This window comes from Canis lupus, chromosome 32 (assembly GCF_003254725.2).
Source record: "Canis lupus dingo isolate Sandy chromosome 32, ASM325472v2, whole genome shotgun sequence".
Classification (NCBI taxonomy): Eukaryota; Metazoa; Chordata; class Mammalia; order Carnivora; family Canidae; genus Canis; species Canis lupus.
In genome coordinates, this window is record NC_064274.1 from 35,282,668 (window position 1) to 35,309,657 (window position 26,990).

General features: G+C 36.8%; 1 long non-coding RNA gene across 1 annotated transcript in view; it reads left to right on the plus strand.

Annotated features, from left to right (window-relative positions):
* Positions 1 to 25,440, plus strand: part of LOC118353108 (uncharacterized) — a 56,207-nt gene extending 30,767 nt beyond the window's left edge. Inside the window, exon 3 of the long non-coding RNA XR_004811365.2 lies at positions 24,580 to 25,440. This is a non-coding gene — a long non-coding RNA (uncharacterized LOC118353108). The remainder of the gene's footprint in view (positions 1 to 24,579) is intronic.
* Positions 25,441 to 26,990: the final 1,550 nt, after the last annotated feature.

The window sequence follows — 26,990 nt, forward strand, 5'->3', positions numbered from 1 at the left end:
CCTCAAATTATGTCATCCAAAAATCAGTCGCAACAGCAGCAGCAGCAATGACAACAAAACGTTCTGAATACCACTCCCTCCCATTACCAGCCTACGTCTTCCTTTAGAACCAATGTTCTCAAAGCATTTACCTGTTTTTACTGGTTTTATTCTGTCATATACATATCTTGCAATGACTACAAGTGTTTTCTGTTTCAATGACCAAAACGATTCTCATTATTAAATCAAACCATAGCCACAGTGTCACTAAATCTAATCTTCATTCTACCCTGACCTGTAGCTCCTTGAATTCTCATTTGTCTTCTCTTTGACAAATTTTTTACGATTTTTCTTTCTACTTCACTGAACACTCAGTCACATTCTCTTTTGCAGACTTATTTTTAATTCTAAATGCTATTGTGAATTAAGCAACTGCAGGTTTAGCACTAGGAAGATTTCTCTTCTCAATCTGTTTTCTGCCATAACAATTTTACTCATATCCTTGGTTTTAAAATGCACTACAGACAGGAAACTTACAGATGTATATCATCAGTTCTGATCTCTTCTCAGAACCATGATGGAACATGCTTGTTTGGCATCTCTGTTTGGATATCTTAAAAACACTTCATACTCGACATTCTAAAGCATGAAAAAAATTTACATTTCCTTATATAAACATCTTCCAGTGTTACCTATTAATAAAAGATATCTCCAACTATTCTATTACACAGGAGTCTTAGGAGTTATATCAGAAACTTTCTCTTCCTCCCAACTCCTGCCAAAATCCAACCCAACATCAAACCCTAATGACATCATGATCAACATACATCTATTAAATCTACCCGTTTCTCTTGACAGTTCTCTCTCTCTCTCTCTCTCACACACACACACACACACACACACACACACAGCAGTCTCTCGCAAACACATACACATACACAGCAGTCCAAGTCGTCCTCATGCATCTTCTGGAATATTAGTTATAATCCAATTTTCCTTCTTCCAAGTTATTTCTGCATTCAGAATTCTAAAGTGCAAGTGTGACCATGAGACTAAGCCCTTCATTGACTCTTTAATGCTCTTAGACACTCTAAAATTTTTTTAAAGATTTTATTTATTTGAGAGAGAGAGAGAAAGTGAGAGCACAAGCTAGGGGGAGGGGCAATGGGAGAAGGAGAGTCAGTCTGTCCACTGAGCAGGGAGCCCAAGGTATAGCTTAATCCCAGGATCCTGGGATCATGACCCAATCCAAACGCAGATGCTTAACCTGACAAAAAAATTGTTAATATTTGTCTTGAGGTACTGTGTAGCCAGACCTCTATTTGCCTCCAGAATCCTCTCATGATTTGATACCATGATCAACACACACTTTAAATTTATTTGATCATGTATTGAATACATTTAGAAAAATGGATAATTCATAAATGTATATTTATATAATTTGTCACAATGTAATTATACAACAGCCAAAATAATTTTGAGAAGCCAAACATTAAGTGCAATCAAAAACTGTCCTTTTTTTTAAAGATTTATTTATTTATTCATGAGAGACACACAGAGAAAGACAAAGGCAGAGGGAGAAACAGGCTCCCTATGGGAGCTTGATGTAGGACTCGATCCCAGGACCCCAGGATCATGACCTGAGCCAAAGGCAGATGCTCAACCACTGAGCCACCCAGGCGCCCCAATCTAAAAACTTTCTCATGCTTTCTCCAGTCACCATCTGACCCTGTCCTTCAGAGTAACTATCTTATTAAAAACGTGATAAACGGTTAGTTTTCTGCATTTTTTAAAACTTTTTATTTTTTTATTCATGAGAGACACAGGCAGAGGGAGAAGCAGGCTCCATGCAGGGAGCCCAACATGGGACTCAATCCCAGGACTCCAGGATCGTGCCCTGAGCTAAAGGCAGGTGCTAAACGGGTGAGCCAGCCAGTCATCCCTACATGTTTCAAATACATGTAAATGACATATTATACCATATTTTGTCTCTGGCACATTTCACTCAAGATGAGATTCATGTATGTCACATGAAACAAAAGTTTATTTTCTTTGTAAATTATTGATGGTTTATTAGGGTTCCTTTGATATTATCACAAATATTAAAACTAACATTCTTGTACATGTCCTTTAATGCACATATCCATTAGTTTGCTTTATTTATACAAATAGGAGTGAACTTTTGAGGATGTAGTATATTTATACAGTCACCTTCACTCATGTTGACAAGCTGTTTCCAAAGTGATTTTACTAATTTTCCTTCCTATTTTAAGTATATGATAGCTTCTGTTCTATAATCTTTCCAATTTTTAGTATTTTTAGTCTATTTAATTTTAGCCATCCTGATGAGTGCATGAATATATCTTAGTGTAGTTTTAATTTACACTCCCTTGATTAATATGTATATTGGCAGTTATATGATTATTGATAATTTGCATATTTTCTTTTATAAATGGCTAATGCAGTTAGGGAAGTTAACTTTTATTTCTGATTTGCTAAGAGTTTTGGTCATGATGGGTAGGAAGCTTATAAAGTGCTTTTCCAGCATCTATTAGGAGTGATTGTGTGGTGCTTCTTCTTTGTTTTATTGATGTGATGAATTATATTTGACTTTCAGAAGTCAAAGCCATTCAGAGTTTCTTAATACAAGTTTGGATTCAATATGCCAATATTTTGCTTATGATTTCTACATTTATGTTTATGAGAGCAATTGGCCTGAAACATTTTTTTGGGGGGGTAGTATTTTCAGCAGGTTTTAGAATTAAGGTTATTCTGGAGTCATCATGTCTCATGTGCTCTTTTCCATTTATTTTTTCTCTCTTCACATGGTGACTTTCATGTTTTTTGTTGATATATCTTGCTGGTCACAAATCATCTCAATAATTCCACCATCTATTGAATTTTTTATTTCAATTATTTTACTTTCCTGAATTAACTTTTCATTATTTTTTCCCTTTTTCTTTTCTTTTTTGGTGATAGAGGTTAAAACATCCACCAACCCTCTGTATTCCCATTTTCTGATCCCAAATATTTGATATTTGACAAAATTCTCCATCCTTTAACATCTATTTTCTTAAGAATTTTTGGTTTTGTTTTTGTTTATTAAAAGCTAGATACTTCGCATGGTAAATTGTGTAGAGGTAATTTAGTGTTTCCAATATTATTTTCTTCCAAAGATTTAATTTTGCTCTGTAGCATGACATTAAAGTATATGCACATCTGTTATAATTTGGGTCCATTTGAATCTATTTATTTATTTATTTATTTATTTATTCATTTGTTCGTTCATTCATTCATTCATTCATTCATTCATTCATATTTATTCATGAGAGGCAGAGAGAAAAGCAGGCTCCATGCAGGGAGCCCTACACGGGACTCAATCCGGGGTCTCCAGGATCATGCCCTGGGCTGAAGGCGGCACTAAACCGCTGAGCAGACTGGGCTGCCCTAATTTGGGTTCATTTGAAGCTCCATTTCAGATTTTGTGACGATTGACTTATAGCTTGTTCCACCTTAAAAGGAAGTCTGAGGTGTGGTGTTTACCAGTATTTCTACTACTTGGCAAACCTTGAATTCTAGCTGTTTACTGGTCTTAGCTAGCCTTTTCTGCATGGTTTTTAATCCTTTGGCCCTGGTTACTAAATACTGATGTAGAACACTGGGTTTCCTTCAGTGTCCCTTATTACCAGAAACTAACCCCCTCATATCCTAGCTACTTTGATATTCCTCAACCCCAAGTTTTATGGCCACAGTGTAAAAAACCCCCCAAACCACATGTGAACCCCTCAAATTCCACTAGCTTTAGATTTCTATTGCTTTTTATCTTTTGGGACTCAGAGTGATTAAGAATCAACAAATATGTGAAGGGATAGATCTCCAAAACTGGCAATGTTTATGTCAATGTATGTCTCTTTTCTCCAGAATCCTATTCTCTAACACATTCACATTGTGTGTGTGTGCGCGCGCGCATGCGCCTGTGCATGCAAGTGCTGGCACATGAGTATAAGTATGTTTTCTCCAGCTTTTCTTAACTGGATTAGATGATGCCCACTTGCATTGGGAAGATGAGCTATACTTAATCTATTGATTCAAATGCTAATTTCCATCAGTTACACTATCACTGATAGCATGAACCCAGAAATAATGTTTTACCAGCTCTCTGTTCATTCCTTTTTTTTTCCTCTGTTCATTCCTTAGCCCAGTTAAATTGACACATAAAATTAATAATCACAAGGCTTTCTGAAAGATTGACACATTTTTTGGTTATTCATAAAGGATAACCTATCTTTTACCATTTGACCATTATATAAACTCTTCTGTTTCCATGAAATAGTCTCCTCCCATTTGAGTTCTTCCTACCACCTCATCCAGTAAGTTATACTTTTTTAATACTTATTCAATTTGTTCCCTGTACTTGTCTAAAAAGTAAATGGTATATGTCTATTATTTTAATGGTATATAAATTAAAATAACATTTTGCCATTTGTAATGTTATTAATATCCTTATACTGTGCTAAATGATGCAAAAATCTGTATGCTTTAAATGTGATCACCTGCCACTCAAACTATTGTTTTAATTTTTAAATTAATTTTTAAACCAACAAATTAGGTATTATTATTATTACTTAGTCAATGTGTATTTAGTTTTAACCTTATTACCATCAAATTTCTTATTGAATATCATACCTCTTCTGAAATACTTTTCTCTTATGAAATGAAAGTATAATACTGATAAATGCCCTCATATTTTGTTAACCAGAAATAATTTTGCCCTTGCTCTTTAAAAACTCACTCTTTGGGCTAAACTTTTTCTTTTTTAAAAACTTTTATTTATTTATTCATGAGAGACACAGAGAGAGAGAGAGGCAGAGACATAGGCAGAGGGAGAAGCAGGCTCCCCGCAGGAAGCCTGATGCAGGACTGGATCCCACCCAGGACTGCAGGATCACACCCTGAGCCAAAGGCCGACACTCAATCGCTGAGCCACCCTTTGGATCTTAAACTTTTAATCTGGTGGTATTTCCTTTCAAATGTGTGTGTGTGTGTGTGTGTGTGTGTGTGTGTGTTTTCATTATTCCTATGGATATAATTGAAAAGAGCAGTCTTTTTAATTTTTTTTTTTTTTTACTTTTAGGTGATCTTTTGTTTTTCTGACTGCTATTTTATCCTTTATGTTGGTGTTTTTATGTTTTTCTTTGTTTCATTGCAAATTTTGTATTTAAGTTGTACATGTCTTGGCAATTGTGAAAGAGGCTAAGTCTTTTTTAAAATAATCTCTTTAATAGCTTGTATTATATTTTTTTACTTCTATAATTATTTATTTTTAAAATAGTCTTAGACTTTTTTATAATGCTTGTTTTTAGTTAATCTCAAGAATTTTTAATTTTTATTTAAATTATACAGATTCACCCCTATTGTATTCTCTGTAAAACTTCCAAAAGCAAACAAGTTCTGTTTAGTTTTCCTATTGTCCTTCATTCATGTTTTTTTAAAAATGCATAATGTGTATTTTTGACATAAACTCAAATGCTCAGGAAATTAACCTGAATTAACTTTGAGTCTGGTTTGAATGTATGCTTTTCCAGAGAGGATTGAAAGTGCTTCCTCAAGTTGGCTAAGTGTACCTGAGAATCAGACAATTTTAAATAAAAATGTCTCTAGGAATTTTTTTTAATAGCTAATAAAAGTTAATTTGAGCCATCATATTTTATGAGTTGGCTTCTCCACAGATTAAATACAGGTTGTCTCTCCCTCTATTTGATACAAAAATTAGGAGAGGAAAAAATTTTTTTAAAGATTTTATTTATTCATGAGAGACACAAAGAGAGAGAGGCAGAGACACAGGCAGAAGGAGAAGCAGGCTGCATGCAGGGAGCCTGAGGTAGGACTCGAGCCCGGGTCTCCAGGATCAGGGCCTGCGCTGAAGGCAGCGCTAAACCGCTGAGCCAGGGATCCCTGGGTGGCGCAGCGGTTTGGCGCCTGCCTTTGGCCCAGGGCGCGATCCTGGAGACCCAGGATCGAATTCCACGTCGGGCTCCCGGTGCATGGAGCCTGCTTCTCCCTCTGCCTGTGTCTCTGCCTCTCTCTCTCTCGAATAAATAAGTAAAACATTAAAAAAAAATAATAAATAAATAAATAAATAAATAAACAAACAAACCGCTGGGCCACCCGGAAAGATTTTTTAAGACACTTTTTTCACAATGGGTTTATTTTTCTCTTCAGCTTTACAATGAAGATGTTTCTTTTTGTGATCTTGCCTTTTTACAGGCTTCGCCTATTAGATCCATGAACAGGGATTATCTTCTGGGTTATTTTCCAGCACAGACTTTAAAAAAAATATGTAAATCTACCTTGGTTTAGCTGATATCCTAAGGTTAAAAGCTGGCTAGAATAGAGATAGATAATACTATACCAAATATTCTGTTTACTTCATATAGCATAAAAATGTTATGGAGATACCATTGATCAACCAGGAGTCATATTATCTTGGATCTTGTATGTTTATGTAGGTGTGGCTGTGTGACTCAGTTCAGGACAAAGGAACATGTGCAAAAGTGACATGTGAGAATTTTAGACCTAGAGCTTGAAAGTCTCCCACACAGACATTTAACCATTCTCTTCTGTCTCCTGGATCAATGTTCATGAATTGACAATGGGAGCGCCAGAAGATTTTAGGATCCTTGTTCCCTGATCATCACCTGAAATGGAGCCCCCATACTACTGATGTAACTCTTCATGAACAAGAAGTAAACTTTCTTGTGTTAAGTCACTGATATTTTATATTTAACTCTTAGAATCTTAATATTACTTTATCTAATCCATAAAATTATAATTTGCATTTTTAAAATAGTAAATGTGGCAATTCCTTAATGGCAGGTGACAACTGCTAAGAATCACAGAACATGTTGGGTGAGACTTCATAGAACGTGCAGATTATAAAATTAGAACACACACATAGAGATCTATGTATTAGTCATTATTGTTGTTTCCCAGTATTTCTGGTTCACCCCCTTCTACATAAATATGTTACACTTTCTGATCCTTTTGTGGTTGGATGATGTCATGGAATTAATCCTTTCAAATGAGTTACAAGTGAAAGTGACATAACACTTTGAGACCAGACCATTAATGAGCTGGTTTTGGATCATTCAAAATGCTCTTTCTATTTCTGCCACAATGACTGGCAATATTTCTGGTAATAGTAATATTATCAGCTTTGATCCCAGACTAGATGGAAAAGCAGAGCAGGACTTAAAAACCACACAGTCATTTTACATATGCTATCAGTAAAATAGAAATTTTTTTGGTCTTCCATTGTGGTATGAAGTTGTTTGGTTCTACAGAATTAACTGTATATTTTGGTTCTTTTTTTTTTTTTATATTTTGGTTCTACACAGTTATCTGCAGTGTATTCATGCTAAACAATGGTAAAACACATGTGTGAGAAAACACCTGTTATCTGTGGAAACTTAGAAGTTGGAAAGTAAACCAAATACCTACCAATCTAAAACTCTGGAGAAACTTGAAAATAGTGGGTTAGAAGGATATTGGTTGCAAATAGCTGGATTTAGCAACATATTAGATAAAAATTGTTGAGATCCAGAGGATTTGGTCATTTTATAAGCTAAAATGAAATGGAATAAAGTTCAATAATCTTGTGCCAGCAGAGCTGCAAAAACTAATTGATTATAAACCAAAATTGTAAGTAGTGGACTCCAAGTTTTTAGTGAGTGTCCACAATGTGTAAGAAACATGCCTTTTAAGAATCATAACATGGAATAATCACCAAACTCTCGCACTGAAAAGTTTTATGGAGGGGAAAAAAACAAAAATAAAAATTTTCTAATGTATTGTCTTTGAGATTTGGGGTTTGGTAAAGCAGTTAGCTGATTCTAACATACTAAGCCCTTTTATTCCCATACTCTATTTATTTAGCTTCTGATTAGTCCTTATTATCTTGCCAAGAAGCGATATATTTTCAATAAGCTCTTATATTTGTATTTTAAACAGACATTGGCTTTTTTACTGGCAGAATTTTCCAACACATATAAATTATGTTAACTTATCATTAACTTTGTTAACATAGCAAATCATGTTAATCATCATTAACTTCCATGTTAATGGAAGTAGAAGTCCATTCCTTCAGATTTTAGCAAATAATTCCTAATTCAGGGAAACCTTCCCAAGTTTTACTACTTGATATTCTATTCCAGTGTACTAATTATTTAAATTTAACTAAATAGCTTGCAGTTACTATCATTTAAATTTAATCAAAAAATTTTTTAATGTTAATTTTTATTCTCCTGGTTTTTTTTAATAAATGTATTTTTATTGGTGTTCAATTTACCAACATACAGAATAACACCCAGTGCTCACCCCATCAAGCACCCCTCTCAATACCCGTCACACATTCACCCGCACCCCCCTCCCTCCTTCCCTTCCACCACCCCTAGTTGGTTTCCCAGAGTTAGGAATCTTTATGTTCTGTCTCCCTTTCTGATATTTCCCACTCATTTCTTCTCCCTTCCCTTATATTCCCTTTCACTATTATTTATATTCACCAAATGAATGAGACCATATAATGTTTTTCCTTCTCCGATTGACTTACTTCACTCAGCATAATACCCTCCAGTTCCATCCACTTCGAAGCAAATGGTTGGTATTTGTCATTTCTAATAGCTGAGGAATATTCCGTTGTATACATAAACCACATCTTCTAATCCATTCATCTTTCGATGGACACCGAGGCTCCTTCCACAGTTTGGCTATCATGGCGATTGCTGCTATAAACATCGGGGTGCAGGTGTCCTGGCGTTTCATTACATCTGCATCTTTGGGGTAAATCCCCAACAGTGCAATTGCTGGGTCTAGGGCAGGTCTATTTTTAACCCTTTGAGGAACCTCCACACAGTTTTCCAGAGTGGCTGCACCAGTTCACATTCCCACCAACAGTGTAAGAGGGTTCCCTTTTCTCCGCATCCTCTCCAACATTTGTGGTTTCCTGCCTTGTTAATTTGTCCCATTCTCACTGGTGTGAGGAGGTATCTCATTGTGGTTTTAATTTGTATTTCCCTGATGGCAAGTGATGCAGAGCATTTTCTCATGTGCATGTTGGCCATGTCTATGTCTTCCTCTGTGAGATTTCTGTTCATGTCTTTTGCCCATTTCATGATTGGATTGTTTGTTTCTTTGGTGTTGAGTTTAATAAGTTCTTTATAGATCTTGGAAACTAGCCCTTTATCTGATATGTCATTTGCAAATATCTTCTCCCATTCTGTAGGTTGTCTTTGAGTTTTGTTGACTGTATCCTTTGCTGTGCAAAAGCTTCTTATCTTGATGAAGTCCCAATAGTTCATTTTTGCTTTTCTTTCTTTTGCCTTCGTGGATGTATTTTGCAAGAAGTTACTGTGGCCAGGTTCAAAAAGGGTGTTGCCTGTGTTCTGCTCTAGGATTTTGATGGAATCTTGTCTCACATTTAGATCTTTCATCCATTTTGAGTTTATCTTTGTGTATGGTGAAAGAGAGTGGTCCAGTTTAATTCTTCCGCATGTGGATGTCCAATTTTCCCAGCACTATTTATTGAAGAGACTTTCTTCCAGTGGATAGTCTTTCCTCCTTTATCGAATATTAGTTGACCATAAAGTTGAGGGTCCACTTCTGGGTTCTCTATTCTGTTCCATTCATCTATGTGTCTGTTTTTGTGCCAGTACCACACTGTCTTGATGACCACAGCTTTGTAGTACAACCTGAAATCTGGCATTGTGATGCCCCCAGATATGGTTTTCTTTTTTAAAATTCCCCTGGCTATTCGGGGTCTTTTCTGATTCCACACAAATCTTAAAATAATTTGTTCTAACACTCTGAGAAAGTCCATGGTATTTTGATAGGGATTGCATTAAATTTTTTGCCCTAGGTAACGTTGACATTTTCACAAGATTAATTCTGCCAATCCATGAGCATGGAATATTTTTCCATCTCTTTGTGTCTTCCTCAATTTCTTTCAGAAGTGTTCTATAGTCTTTAGGGTATAGATCCTTTACCTCTTTGGTTAGGTTTATTCCTAGGTATCTTATGCTTTTGGGTGCAATTGTAAATGGGATTGACTCTTTAATTTCTCTTTCTTAGGTCTTACTGTTAGTGTATAGAAATGCCACTAATTTGTGGGCATTGATTTTGTATCCTGCCACGCTACCAAATTGCTGTAAGAGTTCTAGCAATCTTGGGGTGGAGGCTTTTGGGTTTTCTATGTAGAGTAACATGTCATCGGCGAAGAGGGAGACTGACTTCTTCTTTGCCAATTTGAATGTCTTTAGTGTCTTTTTGTTGTCTGATTGCTGAGGCTAGGACTTCCAGTACTATGTTGAATAGCAGTGGTGAGAGTGGACATCCCTGTCTTGTTCCTGATCTTAGGGGAAAGGCTCCTAGTGCTTCCCCATTGAGAATTACATTTGCTGTGGGCTTCATGTAGATGGCTTTTAAGATGTCGAGGAATGTTGCCTCTATCCCTACACTCTGAAGAGTTTTGATCAGGAATGGATGCTGTATTTTGTCAAATGCTTTCTCTGCATCTAATGAGAGGATTATATGGTTCTTGGTTTTTCTCTTGCTGATATGATGAATTACATTGATTGTTTTACGAGTTTTGAACCAGCCTTGTGTCCCAGGGATAAATCCTACTTGGTCATGGTGAATAATTTTCTTAATGTACTGTGGATCCTATTGGCTAGTATCTTGTTGAGAATTTTTGCATCCATGTTCATCAGGGATATTGGTCTGTAATTCTCCTTTTTGGTGGGGTCTTTGTCTGGTTTTGGAATTAAGGTGATGCTGGCCTCATAGAACGAATTTGGAAGTACTCCATCTCTTTCTATCTTTCCAAACAGCTTTAGGAGAATAGGTATGGTTTCTTCTTTAAACGTTTGATAGAATTCCCCTGGGAAGCCATCTGGCCCTGGACTCTTGTGTCTTGGGAGGTTTTTGATGACTGCTTCAATTTCCTCCCTGGTTATTGGCCTGTTCAGGTTTTCTATTTCTTCCTGTTTCAGTTTTGGTAGTTTGTGGCTTTCCAGGAATGCGTCCATTTCTTCTAGATCACCTCATTTATTGGCGTATAGCTGTTTTTCATATGTTTTTAAAATCATTTGTATTTCCTTGGTGTTGGTAGTGATCTCTCCTTTCTCATTCATTATTTTATTAATTTGAGTCTTCTCTCTCTTCTTTTTATAAGGTCGCTAATGGTTTATCTATCTTATTAATTCTTTCAAAGAACCAACTCCTGGTTTTATTGATCTGTTCCACAGTTCTTCTGGTCTCGATTTCGTTGAGTTCTGCTCGAATCTTTATTAACTCTCTTCTTCTGCTGGGTGTAGGATCCATCTGCTGTTTTTTCTCTAGCTCCTTTATGTGTATGGTTAGCTTTTGTATTTGAGTTCTTTCCAGTTTTTGAATGGATGCTTGTATTGCGATGTATTTCCCCCTTAGGACTGCTTTTGCTGCATCACAAAGATTTTGAACGGTTTTATCTTCATTCTCATTAGTTTCCATGAATCTTTTTAATTCTTCCTTAATTTCCTGGTTGACCCTTTCATCTTTTAGCACGATGGTCCTTAACCTCTACGTGTTTGAGGTCCTTCCAAACTTCTTGTTGTGATTTAGTTCTAATTTCAAGGCATTATGGTCTGAGAATATGCAGGGGACGATCCCAATCTTTTGGTATAAGTTCAGACCTGATTTGTGACCCAATATGTGGTCTATTCTGGAGAAAGCTCCATGTGCACTTGAGAAGAATGTGTATTCAGTTGAGTTTGGATGTAAAGTTCTGTAGATATCTGTGAAATCCATCTGGTCCAGTGTATCATTTAAAGCTCTCATTTCTTTGGAGATGTTGTGCTTAGAAGACCTATCGAGGGTAGAAAGAGCTAGACTGAAGTCACCAAGTATAAGTGTATTATTATCTAAGTATTTCTTCACTTTGGTTATTAATTGATTTATATATTTGGCAGTTCCCACCTTCGGGGCATATATATTGAGGATTGTTAAGTCCTCTTGTTGGATAGATTCTTTAAGTATGATATAGTGTCCCTCTTCATCTCTCAATACAGTCTTCGGGGTAAATTTTAGTTTATCTGACATAAGGATGGCTACCCATGCTCTCTTTTGAGGACCATTTGAATGGTACATGGTTCTCCAACCTTTTATTTTCAGGCTGTAGGTGTCCCTCTCTCTAAAATGAGTCTCTTGTAGACAGCAAATAGATGGGTCTTGCTTTTTTATCCAGTCTGAAACCCTGCGCCTTTTGATGGGGTCATTAAGCCCGTTCACGTTCAGAGTTACTATTGAGAGATATGAGTTTAGTGTCATCATGATATCTATTCAGTCCTTGTTTTTGTGGAATGTTCCACTGAACTTCTTCTTAAAGGGGAATTTTAAGAGTCCCCCTTAAAATTTCTTGCAGAGCTGGTTTGGAGGTCACGTATTCTTTCAGTTCCTGCCTGTCTTGGAAGCTCTTTATCTCTCCTTCCATTTTGAATGAGAGCCTTGCTGGATAAAGTATTCTTGGTTGCATGTTCTTCTCATTTAGGACCCTGAATATATCCTGCCAGCCCTTTCTGGCCTGCCAGGTCTCTGTGGAGAGGTCTGCTGTTACCCTAATACTCCTCCCCATAAAAGTCAGGGATTTCTTGTCTCTTGCTGCTTTAAGGATCTTCTCCTTATCTTTGGAATTTGCAAGCTTCACTATTAAATGTCGAGGTGTTGAACGGTTTTTATTGATTTTAGGGGGGGATCTCTCTATTTCCTGGATCTGAATGCCTGTTTCCCTTCCCAGATTAGGAAAGTTTTCAGCTAGAATTTGTTCAAATACATATTCTGGCCCTCTGGCTCTTTCGGCGCCCTCGGGAACCCCAATTAAACGTAGGTTTTTCTTCCTCAGGCTGTCGTTTATTTCCCTTAATCTATCTTCATGGTCTTTTAATTGTTTGTCTCTTTTTTCCCAGTTTCCCTCTTTGCCATCAACTTGTCTTCTATGTCACTCATTCGTTCTTCCACCTCGTTAACCCTCGTCGTTAGGACTTCTAGTTTGGATTGCATCTCATTCAAGTGATTTTTAATTTCTGCCTAAATGGATCTAAATTCTGCAGTCATGAAGTCTCTTGAGTCTTTTATGCTTTTCTCTAAGCCACCAGTAGCTGTATAATAGTGCTTCTAATTGGCTTTCTGACATTGAATTGTAATCCAGATTTTGTAACTCTGTGGGAGAGAGGACTGTTTCTGCTTCTTTCTTTTGAGGTGAGGTTTTCCTTCTAGTCATTTTGCTCAGTGCAGAGTGGCCAAAAATAAGTTGTATTGGGAAAAGGAGAAAAAGAGAGAGAGAAAAAAGGAAAGAAAAGAGAAAAAGAAAAAAGAAAAAAGGAAGGAAAAAAGGAAAAAAGAGAAGAAAAAGAGAAAGAAAAAGAAAGAAAGGAAAAAAGGGGGTGGGGGAAGCAAACAAATCAAAAAGAAAAAAAAAAAAAACTGCGGGGGAGTATCTTCTGACTCTGTGTACTTTAAGTCCCTTGACTTCCCCTGGAACTTGTCCGTCTAGCTGGTCTTCTGGGGGAGGGGCCTGTCGTGCTGATTTTCAGGTGTTAGCACTTGGGGGAGCTGCTCTGCCTCCTGCCTGGTGCAGGGCTCAGTGGGGGTTGTTCACCCCGTGAGGCCCCAGGAGGAACAACCCCAGTGGCTGCAGCAGCTCTGGAGCCCTGGATTCAGCTCCGGCAGGAACTCCGTCTGCAGGGCCTGGAGGCTCCGGGGCGGGGCCGCTGATCTGCTCAGCTGGGGCAGGATCATCCTCGCTGTCCTGGGCCCTCCCGGCCTCTGCCTGTCCCGGGGGGGCCGGATCCGGGGCTGTGTCCCGGCGCCCTGTGCTCCCGGAGCCTGCGCTGTTGGAATCCCGCTCCTAGGGCCAGGCAGCCCCCTCCGCACGGAGCCTCTTCCTCTGCCCGAGCCCCCCGAGCTGCTCCGGGTCCCCCGTGCGCGCTGCAGCCCTTAGGGAGCTCGGCGCACTCTCCCGGGGCGCAGGTGCCTGTTAGTGTCCCCGGGAGCCCGAGGGCATCCCCGCCCTCCTGGGTCCTGCTCCACCTCCCTGCGAGCCCCTTTCCCCCGGGAAGGTCGGTGCAGCTCCTGCTCCTCCGGGACGGGGCTCTCCTGTCCTGGGGACACTCGCCCCGGCCTCAGCCCGGCTCCTCGCAGGCGCCTCCCCCTTGGAGGCCTTTTGTTTCTTTATTTCTTTTTCCCCGTCTTCCTACCTGGATAGAAGCGCGAACTCTTCTCACTGTAGCGTTCCAGCTGGTCTCTCTTTAAATCTCAGGCTGAATTCGCAGATTTTCAGGATAATTTGAAGGTTATCTAGGTAATTTGGTGGGAACAGGTGATTTGGGGACCCTACTCTTCCGCCATCTTGCCCCTCCTCTCAATTTAATTAAATTTACCATTTTTCTGTGTTGGTATTTAACTTCTTAAATACCAAACTACTTCACTTTACTATAAGATCAAGGAAACAAGCTCACTTGCTTGCCTGGTTAGTTAGCTAACTTCTGTATCTGCTGAATTTAGAAGATTTCTTATGATATGGAATTAGATATTATTTTATCTCTTAATTTACAATCTTTTTTATTATAGCACTCATTCATACAAACTACTTAAACTTAATTTAAGTATGGGAAGAGGGCTTTCTGATATGGAGATTCCAACCCATATTTTGGAAGAATGACAAAAAGGTTTTTAACATGTTTAATGATGCCAAATAAAGTCAATTATGATACCAAAATAAAAAATATTCAGGGGCACCAGGGTTACTCAGTGGTTGAGTGTCTGCCTTTGGTTCAGGTCGTAATCCCAGGGTTTTGGGATTGAGTCCTGCATCAGGCTCCCCTCCTGCCCTGCCCTACCCCGAGGGAGCCTGCTTCTCCCTGTGCCAATGTCTCTGCTTCTCTCTGTGTGTCTCATGAATACAGAAATACAAGCTTAAAAAAAAATTAGTTCAAGAAATATCTATTTGTCACATTAACATTCTAGGAAATACGTAGAGACTTATGGAGGATAATGTACCAATAGGAAGACATAGTATCAGAACTCAATTTAATTAGAGAAGTCAAAATTAATGCATGATAACTCTTATCCAAAGTACAGCTTAGCAGGCAGATTTGGAGTCATACAAAATGGGAAACCCTGTCGTTACCCTATCATTGCTGACCCAAGCAAACTGGGAACTCTATATTGCTTAATGACATCAGTGTAAAGTAATATGAGTGAAAGGGGACTTATTCCTGTGAATCCCCCCCAAAAAAGAAAAAAAAAAGCATTTTTGGTTGTTGTTGGTCTTGATTTAGAAAAATATGCAGAAATACTAGAGGTAAAAGTTATTACAGGTACACAAACTGGTACAAGAAAAGGCATTTTAGAGGCAAAAATATAGATTTCTATAAGCAATGAAGGGTTTATTTAATACATAAAGATGGATAGTCTTACAAGACTGATATTATCCTCTTTTTAAGTTTGATGAAATAGACTTGAGAAATTAAATCTCATGCACAAGTTTACACAGATATTAAACTGCAACACTGTATTCTATTCCCTGTTGAAAATCTGTTTGGTAATAAAATAGGTTGTATGAGGACACAATACAGGTTGTAATGAATCTGAATGCTAACTTAATAAAAGAAGACATAATTTTTAGTGGAAGGGAATAAAGGGGAAAGGAGAAAAAATGAGTGGGAAATATCAGAAAGGGAGACAGAACATGAGAGACTCCTAAATCTGGGAAACGAACAAGGGGTGGTGGAAAGGGAGGTGGGCAGGGGGTGGGGGTGACTGGGTGATGGGCACTGAGGGGGGCACTTGATGGGATGAGCACTGGGTGTTATGCTATATGTTGGCAAATTGAACACCAATAAAAAAAAAGAAGACGTGATTTTATAGATACTATTAATTCATTTAAAATATAATTAGAAAAATGCTATGTCTTTTCAATAACAAGATATTTATAACATATTGCAGTAAGCCACAATCACATAAGATAATTGTATTGGAGGTAAATCTTAATGTAAAAGGGTGATATTCTCATTAGACATGGTTGATCTTGTGGGATTTGTTACTTCACTTTTCTTTGGAAAAAATATGTTCAATCAGTGAAAGCTACAGATGCTAGTGTTGACAAGCAACAATTATGGATAAGTCAGAGTAAGAAACTCTCCTCTGTTAGTAGCCTACCATATGCCTCATCTAACACTATATGAACTAGATAAAAATTAGGACAAAGTAATTTCTCAAAGTGACTAAGACACTTTGGTTAATGTCTTTGGTGTCAGTAACAGAATAACAAACATACATGGAAAAGTGCATTAAATAATGACACAATAAGGTAATTGATCTTGAAATAATGCATGAATTGACTTAAAATGTCGCCTTTTGTTCAAAGGCTTAATAATCATTAAATATATTATGTATTCCTTAAAGCTGTTTTTAAACTGTGTAGTATGAACCATTTAATTGAATATACACAAAAAGTAAAAAATAGTTTCTAAGCTATTAAGAATTTTTTCTTTTAAAAAACGATTATATCGGTGTGCCTGGGTGGCTAAGTTGGCTAAGCATCTGCCTCTTGATCTCAGCTCAGGTCAACATGGAACCCACTTAAAAAACAAAACAAAACAAAAACCTGTATTATATCAAAAGTATCCAATGTATCACTAAAAAGGGGGAATATTCTCAATTTTAATTCCTCTACTTACCTAAACTTTCCCTCTTCCATATCATTAGCACTGTGATAAATTGTTAAAAGGGTACTTGAGTTATCACAATCTGCAGTTATTTTCTTCTCATAACTCTATGATATGCAAACCCATTGTCCTGCTCCCACATTGGTTTGCTACACTGAAAAATCATAGCCACTTTATCTGACCCAATGGGAAATTTTCAAGACCATATTGACCATATCTAAAATGTGGTCATTTTTGTATGCTTATATGAGATGCTTTGACTCTGTTCTCTTATATTAAATATTTATTCCAATCTCCTGATTTTTTTTAACTTTTATAATTTAAAACTAATAGTGTAGCAGCACTGTAATTTTGAGATTCCCATATGTCTGGCAACCTAGATTTTAAATACTTAAATATAAAATGTTCTTTGCTTCTCTGTTTTTACATTTCCTGTTACTTTTTGTCCAGTGTTTCTCCTAGACATTCTTTTGCAGCTCAGTTTCATGAATGTAATCTTACTATTACTCTGGAATATTTTGTACACATTTTCTAAAGGTTTTCTCCACTGCAGCCAGTCCCCTGGTTCGTGCCTGTTCGTTAAGAGTTTATTTTTGTTTCTGGCATATCTTGTTAAGATGTACGTAACTGTAAAATTAAATGATGTAAAATGTGTATGCCAAGTCTGTTAGGTGGGAGGGCCATTAAGTGCTTCCTTAGAGGGAAATGCTCGCACAAAGGCTGGAAGGGTGAGTAGCTGGCCTCCCAAATTTGGATAAGGCCCCCTGTTGAGAGAGAAACCTGCTTCTGTTAAGGAATCGGACTTGCACCTGCCAGGGGGCCAGGCAGGAAGCACACTTGAGCAAAGCTGGCAGGTGGGACTAGGAGGGACTGCTATTAGGCAACCAGTAGCCACCACTGGCTACAGCTGAACGCTATGCAAAAATACCTAGTGGTCACAAGATGTTCTGATTTTTCCACTGAGGTTAAGTGGTTTGGTTTGTTGTTGAGTTTTTTTTTTTTTGTTGTTGTTGTTGTTGTTGTTGTTGAGTTTTTTTTAACATGAAAATCACCCGAAGCTTAAATGTGGCAACTAATTAAAAAGCTATTTTCAACGTTGTGCAGCCCCAAATGAAACCCCTCTGTGGACAGCCAGTAACTTCTTGCAAGATACATCCACGAAGGCAAGGGAAACAAAAGCAAAAATGAACTATTGGGACTTCATCAAGATAAGAAGCTTTTGCACAGCAAAGGATACAGTCAACAAAACTCAAAGACAACCTACAGAATGGGAGAAGATATTTGCAAATGACATATCAGATAAAGGGCTAGTATCCAAGATCTATAAAGAACTTATTAAACTCAACACCAAAGAAACAAACAATCCAATCATGAAATGGGCAAAAGACATGAAGAGAAATCTCACCGATGAAGACATAGACATGGCCAACATGCACATGAGGAAGTGCTCTGCATCACTTGCCATCAGGGAAATACAAATCAAAACCACAATGAGATCCCACCTCACACCAGTGAGAATGGGGCAAATTAACAAGGCAGGAAACCACAAATGTTGGAGAGGATGCAGAGAAAAGGGAACCCTCTTACACTGTCGGTGGAAATGTGAACTGGTGCAGCCACTCTGAAAAACTGTGTGGAGGTTCCTCAAAGAGTTAAAAATAGACCTGCCCTACGACCCAGCAATTGCACTGCTGGGGATTTACCCCAAAGATACAGATGCAATGAAACGCCGGGATACCTGCACCCCGATGTTTCTAGCAGCTATGTCCACAATAGCCAAACTGTGGAAGGAGCCTCGGTGTCCATCGAAAGATGAATGGATAAAGAAGATGTGGTTTATGTATACAATGGAATATTCCTCAGCCATTAGGAACGACAAATTCCCACCATTTGCTTCGATGTGGATGGAACTAGAGGGTATTATGCTGAGTGAAATGAGTCAATCAGAGAAGGACAAACATTATATGGTCTCATTCATTTGGGGAATATAAAAAATAGTGAAAGGGAATAAAGGGGAAAGGAGAAAAAATGAGTGGGAAATATCAGAAAGGGAGACAGAACTTGAGAGACTCCTAACTCTGGGAAACAAACTAGGGGTGGTGGAAAGGGAGGTGGGCAGTGGGTGGGGGTGACTGGGTGACGGGCACTGAGGGGGGCACTTGAGGGGATGAGCACTGGGTGTTATTCAATATGTTGGCAAATTGAACACCAATAAAAAATAAATTTATATATATAAAAAAAAGAAAGCCACGGGCATAAGCAAGGGCAGGAAGTAAAGGAACCTCACAGTAAACAAGCAAACCACCAGCTGTTTAAAAAACAAACAAATAAATAAAAAGGAGATGATGAAAAGAATGAGACAGAAGCCATATTTGAACGATTAAGTATGGAACTGTTTAAGGAATGATAAATATCATGGCCAACAAATTCAAGAATCTTGAATATCAAAAAAGGTAAACACAAAGTAATTCACATCTAGACATATCAAAGCAGAATACTGAAAATCAAATACACAAGCAAACTTATAAGCAGCCAGAGTTATAAGACACAGTAATTTCAAAGTGACAATAGAAATATTGATGGGAAAAAAAAGAAATATTGATAGTTTTTCTTTACAGAAAATCTTAGGAGTGTAGACACTGGAATGATGTATTTAAAGTACTGAAAATGACAACAACAACAACAACAACCATGTCTGCATATTACCAACCTAGTATTCTGTACCTATCTAAATAGCTCTCAAAAGTAAAAGTAAGTGAATATATTAGTAAAGACCCCTAAGGTCAGGAAGAAGTCCTATCTTCAGCAACCAGTCAAGAAGAAATATAAGGCATCAAGATTGGCAAGGAAGAAGTCAAATGTGCACTATTAATTATCAAAGAAGAGTCAAATATATTCAGATTATGTTGCTGACAAATTAATAGACAAATGCAGTTGTATATCATGTATATTTATTAATGACTATTGCTAGATGTCAGTTCTCCTCGCATTGTTATACTGAGTCAACACAATCTCAGCTTAAAACGGCTTCATTTTTGTGAAAATTTATAAAATGATTCTAAATTTATATATAAATAAAATTGATCTAGAAGAGCCTAGACAATCTGGAGGAAAATTCAAGTTGGAAGATTTATTCTACCAGATTTCAAAACTTACTATTACACTCTATTAAAGTGGTGTCATTTTGTCATCAATACAAAATAGATCACTGGAACCAAAGAGGTTGTTCAGAAATAGATTTACATGTATATATATATCAATTTTGTTTTTTTAACAGACAAGGAAAAAAAACAGTCATTTAAAAAAATATGATGATGGAGTGATCCAATAACCTTAGGGAAAAATAAAATAAACCTTTTGTTTCTATATCATTAAACAAAGCCATGTCTATAATGATTATTAAATCTGAATATGTATTTGCAAAATGTTTTTACTGATAAAGTATTAATTAAGGAGCTACCCACATGTTCTTGAGCATAATACAATTTTCAAGTTTGAAAATATGTTTTCATTATTCAGTGGTCTATTAAAATATTAGAAGAATCCAGCAAAGACATTCTATTTCTCCCCGAAGGAAACATGGAAACCACAGAGTGGTTTTTTTAGCTCAGTTTCAAAATAAACATGTTTCTTATAAACATAGAATGATGAAAGTAGAACAGTATATAGTCACGCAAATCTTGTTGGAAGAAATTATCAAGAGGACATGACTTCCGTCCAGTTGACTCATGCATTGGACATGGTCAATCAAAGTCTACTTACTGTTCTCCCCCTTCCTAGGAACATGAAATCCACCCTTCATTCCATAAGTGAGCCGTTTCATGAATGCAGCTTTGAGAGAGCAATGTGTAATTGAAACCGCCTGGTCTGGATATGTGACTGAACCCCATTAAGGTCTCTACATAAGATCTCAAGATTCTATCAGGAAGGCTCAGAGATCTTCTTGTCTTGTGGCCACAGAGAACACATCTCTTAAGTAAATTCCCTTTCTTATTAAAACTGCCATGTCACATTCTGGAATGGATTCTTTCGTCAGTTTCTTCTTGCCCTCAGCATAAAGGGGCTACTTTTGAATTTCATCCAAACTCCCCAGGCTGTGAACCAACAGATCTGTCCCCTCCAAAAATCAAAATAATTTTTGAGATGTTTCTGTTCTTAGCTTATTTATAAAAGGAGTTGTGAGATTTCAGAAATATATATTTATAAAATGCAACTTATTTCACATGCTTATAATAACAAGTGGAAAATATCTTTGGCTACACTTTGGTGTTTCAGATAAGTTTTTCTTATTAGGTATTTACAAGAATTAAATTATATGTTGAGTTTCACTTTAGCAATTCTTATTGTTACATTGGGTAAAATATATTGGGGGGAAAAGAGTGATTACCTTAAACAATCTTTAAAATCACATCAAATAGATAACTTTGCGTATTGTTGATAATAATGGTGTCCTGCATTTTCATATCTAATTCAAATGCTTACATATTTTCTAAATCATTTCAATAGTTCAATTTGTGATATCCTGCTATAATGTGTGTGGGGGGGTTAGATCTTTTTAATATATGGACATACAGCTATAATTTTATCTATGAGCGTTCATTTAGTTGCAACTCAAGTTTTGGTATGTATGTATCCCTTTTCATCTCAAAGTATATTCTAATTTTTTCTTATGATTTCCTCATCAACCATTGGTTATTTAGAAATGTGTTATGTAATAATCACATAGTTTTGAATTTTTGTTTTTATTTGCTGTGCATTTTTAACTCCATAGTCTTGTGGTGTGAGAAATTGTCCTTTAAATTAATTGAAATTTAATTTAAATTTTAAATTAATTGAAACTTGTTTCATGGACTAGGATTTGGTCTATTCTGTACTATGCTCCATGTATACTTGAGACCAATCTCTATTCAATATTTTTTATTGATGTCTCTTCTACTTTGTAGTTTATAGTTATAATTTAAAGGCTTGTTAGGTCTTCTATTTCTTTGTTGATCTTGTCTATTGTCCAATTACCAATTTAAAATTGGATGATGAAATCAACTATTATTGGGTCATCCATCTCCCTCAATTTTGCCATGTATTTTGTATATCCCTCAATCTTCATATATTTAGAGGCTTTGGTTTTATGTGCATATATTTTTGTAATTGTTAATCTTCCTGATGGGTTGCCTTGCCATTTTTTTGACATTTAAGTATTTATTTTTTATTTTCCATTTTTTCAAGTTTTTATTTAAATATTTATCAGTTAACATGTAGTGTAATGTTAGTTTCAGGAGTAGAATTTACTGTTTCATCTCTTCTGCACAACTGTACAACATCCAGTACTCATCACAAGTGCCCTCCTTAATAACCATCACCCATTTAGCTCATTCTCCTGCCCACCTCCCTTCAGTAACCCAGTTTTCCTCTATAATTAAAAGTCTCTTATGATTTTCCTCCCTATTTCATTTTTTTCCCTTTCCCCTATATTCATCTGTTTTGTTTCTTAAATTCCACATACAAGGGAAATCACATGGTATTTGTCTTTCTCTGACTTATTTGCTTAGCATAATATACTTTAGCTCCATCCACATAGTTGCAAATGGCAAGATTTCATTCTTTGTGATGGCTGAAAAATATCCCTATATATATATACATATATACATATACATATATATACATATAGTAGTATATACATATATTCTTCTTTTTAAAAACAATGTATTTATTTATTTGAGAGTGAGAGAGAAAGAGAGAGAGAGATTGAGGGAAAGAGTGAGTGGGGGGAGGAGCAGAGGGAGAGAGAAGCAGAGAAGCAGACTCCCTGCCAAGCCCAGATCCTGATGCAGGGCTTGCTCCCAGGATCCTGAGATCATGAACTGAATGGAAACCAATAGTCAGAGGCTTAACTGCCTGAGACACATAGGTGCCCCTAATACCACCTCTTCTTTATCCATTCATCAGTCTATGGACATTTGGACTCTTTCCATAGTTTGGCTATTGTTGATAATGCTGCTATAAACATCGGGGTGCTTATATCCCTTTGAATCTGTATTTTTGTATTCTTTGGGTAAGTACCCACTAGTGTGATTTCTAGAATGTAGGGTAGTTCTATTTTAACTTTTGGAGGGAACTCCATATTGTTTCCCAGAGTTTTGCCTTCTGTTTTGAAAGATAATTTTGCTGAATATTGTACTCTGTACCAATAGTTTTCCTTCTCTGTGCACTATGAATGTTATGCTACAATCTTTGGCCTCTATCATTTCTAGTGATAAATCAGGTATTACTTTCATCAAAGTTTTCTTATATGTAATGAAGGTATTTCTCTTTCTGCTTTAAGATTTCCTTTTGTCTTTGTCTTTTAACATTTAAAAAATGTTATTTAGACCCTAGGGGAGCTTTTTTTTTAGTTGTCTCTTTCCCTGGTTCTCTCTCTGACTGACACTCTAGCTTTAAAAGTAGAGAATTATGCTGGAACATCAGCCTCTGGTTTTCTTAGGTAGTCTTACCCAACATGCACCCTCTACCTTGTAAACAGTCTAAAACAAAGGCAGCGAAGATTCACTATTCTCTGCCCAAGGCAGAGCTTTTGTCTTATGATCAGGTGCTCTGTGGAGGAGGCAAACTTTCAGCTACTCTTGCCTGGATTAGAGTTTTTGAAACATGAGGCTGATGGCAATGAGAAATGCTGGTGGCCTGCCTCTACAGGAGAGTCATCAGCTTTGGACTAGTAGCTGGAAGAAAAGAAAGTCCTGTCTTCTTGGACACCACTGCCCAGAGTTGGTTATGCTGAAATGGTGGAGTGAAAAGCCCACCACGACTCAAATGCATAGACCATCACTGTTCTTAATAAGATTTAATACATTTTCTTGATTAAATATTTCTTCCTTTGCTATATCACCTTCAGATAGTTTCCAGATACTTTCTTCTTTTTTACAAGTTTTTATTTCAATTTGTTAGTTAAAATATAGTGTAATATTAGTTTTAAGTGTACAATATGTGATTTAATACTTTCTTACAACACTTGGTGCTCATCAGAGCAAGTGTACTCCTAATCCCCATCACCTATTCCACCCATCACCCCACCCACCTCCCTTCTGGTAACCATCAATTTGTTCTCTATAGTTGAGAGTCTTTTTCCTCTTTTTCTCCTTTGCTCATTTTTTTTTGTTTCTTAAATTCCACATATGAGTGAAATCCTATGGTGTTTGTCTTTCTCTGACTTATTTTGATTTGTTTAACCTAATACTCTTTAACTCCATCTATGCCATTGTTAAGTAGTAAGATTTCATCCTTACTCCCAGATACTTTAAATAGCTCATCTTACATACTTTTTAATAATTATGATTATGTTACTTGAGAGACACTCCACATAGTTACTCATACTGCTGGTAAGGAATTTGTCCTAAAATTTCTTATTTTAGTTATCTTGAAAGACTTCTGATACTGGAAAAAAACATGATACCTGATCAAGAATATATCCAAATGTGTTTAAGCAATAGAGATTATTTAATATATTTCCTTAAGGAGCAGCCCGGGTGGCTCAGTGGTTTAGCACTGCCTTCAGCCCTGGGCTTGATCCTAGGAACCTGGGATCAAGTCCCACGTCAGGCTCCCTGCATGGAGCCCGCTTCTCCCTCTGCCTATGTCTCTGCCTCTGTGTGTGTGTCATGAATAAATAAATAAAATCTTAAATATATATATAGTCTCTTAAAAACAAGTCAAATATTTTAAATGGTATAATTTCTAATTGAATAATGATAAAGTTGTATTTTATTGCTGTATTAGAATTCTATTGCCACTGTAACAAATTACCACAAACTTTGTGGCTTAAAATAACACAAATGTATTACCTTATTATCAGGATCTCAGCTAAATTGGAAGAGAGCTGAGCTGCCAGGTGTTGGAGTAGCTGATTCAAGCAACAAGCCAAGAAGGAAAGAGATAAGTCTTTAATCTCTTATTATGATGATGTAAGAGGCTGCAACTTGGGAAAATATGGATCCCCTGTCTTTTTCCCTGTGGAGTTTTGCACCTGTCTAGAGTCAGAAGAATTGATGCAGATGTGGGTGTCATCTCACTATTGAGGAACTCTCTAGAAAAGGGTTCAGCAGTTTTATGGACCCTGGAATCTGTCCCTTGAGAGAGAGGACTAGGAATGCAAAAGTACCGAGTACTGCGTTACAGTGAGAGAAAAGATCTTCAAGATTTCTCCCTCCTCCCCCCACATAAGAAGTTCCTGAAGAGGATCTTTACTGAAGGTCTCAATTAAAGACACCTGAGAATGAAGGCATTTAAACTAGGAACATATATGTAGAAGAGCATAACCAGCCAAGATTACTTGAGTCCTTAACTGCATTTCCCTTCAGACACTGAAATGCACTGGCTGTGCCCAGTGTTTGTTGTAGGAAGGCCACTTTCTTCATGAAACCTGCCCAGTAAAACTTTTGTAACTGCCTGTAATCAGTCCTGAAAAATTATACGTAGACTTTTAGTCAAGTGCCAGACTCTTCAGTTATGTTTCTGTACATCTGAAGTACAAAGTTGATTTTACTGTCCTAAGATCAAAAATTCAGCTGACTTGTGTTCCTTTTGAAAAGCTTTTGGAGATAATCTGTTTGTCTTTCAAGCCTCTGGAGACCACTTGCATTCCCAGACTCCCTCCCTCCATTTTTTTTTTTTTTAAGATTTTATTTATTGATTCATGAGAGACACAGAGAGAGAAAGAGAGGCAGAGACACAGGCAGAGGGGGAAGCAGGCTCCATGCAGGGAGACCGATGTGGGACTCGATCCCAGGTCTCCAGGATCAGGCCCTGGGCTGAAGGCGGCGCTAAACTGCTGGGCCACCAGGACTGCCCCCTCCCTCCATTTTCAAAGCCAGCAAGAGTGGATCAAATCTTTTCACACTGTGTCACTCTGCTCTTGCTTCCATCATCATATATCTTCTGATTCTGACTCTTCTACTTCCCTTTTCTACTTTGAGGACATTTGTAATTACAATCAGACCACCTGGATCATCCTAATCTGCCCATTTTAAAGTCAACTGATTAGCAAACTTAATTATGTTCACAACCTTAATTCTCTTTTACCATATTATTTTACATATTATATTACATATATTACATACATTACATTACATACATTATGTTACATATATATTACATATATTACATAATATTTTACATATTATTTTACATACAGGAGCCTATAAAAGAGTGTGGAGATTTGGGGGCCATTATTCTGCCTATCATAGTTGCAGATCTCAAAACTGTTTAACTGGCCCCCATAATCTTTCAAAATAACAAACATAGCCAAATTACTAATTTAAATCATCACTCACATGAGGTTTCTATTCTCTTTACTCATGTCTCACATAAATATCCAAATTAAATATCTGTCTTACAAGTGATTATGTGATATTGTCTCAATGGCCTTTCTCCATCTTTCTCTCCTACTGCTAAATTTTACCTCTTTGCGAACAGATCTTTAGACTTTCTTTATGGTTACTTCTATTCTCAAAAAGCTCAATCTCTAATTCCACCTCAACATGGTTGTTGGTTTATTTAACGGACCAGTATGTGGTCTCTGTGAATGAAAACACATTCTGCTGTCATTTGTAGCTTTCTGCAAATGTCATTATATAAAATTGGTTGAGAGCCTTTTTCAGAGTTTTTTTTATCCTTACCGATGATCTTGCCTACTCATTCCATCAACTGCAGATAAAAGTGTTAAAATTCCCAACTATAAGTTTGAATTTATCTATATTGTGGCTCAGTTATTTCTTTTTTGCTTCATGTACTTTGAAGCTATTTTGCTAAATGTATAAATATTAAGCTTTATTATGTATTTTTGGTGAAATGATTACTTTGTCATTATATTTCTTTTTGATTGACATATAGTTGACACACAATGTTACATTAGTTACAAGTGTACAACATAGTGATTTGACAAGTCTATATATTATGCAGTGCTCACTACAAGTGTAGCTGCCATCTGTCACCAAATAATGCTATGACAATACCACTGACTATATTTTCTATGCTGTGCTTTTTATCCCTATGACTTATTCATTCCATGATGTAATGTCTCTTTTATCTCTGATAATAGTTCCTTGTATTGTCTGTTATTACTAATATGAATAGAGCTGCTCATGTGTTCTTTTGAATAGTTTTTGAAGTTGTTTTTTTGAAAAGTCTACCTTTTTCATCTTAAATTTTATATATCAATGTGTTTCTTTTTTTAAAAAATTTTTAAATTTTTTATTTATTTATGAT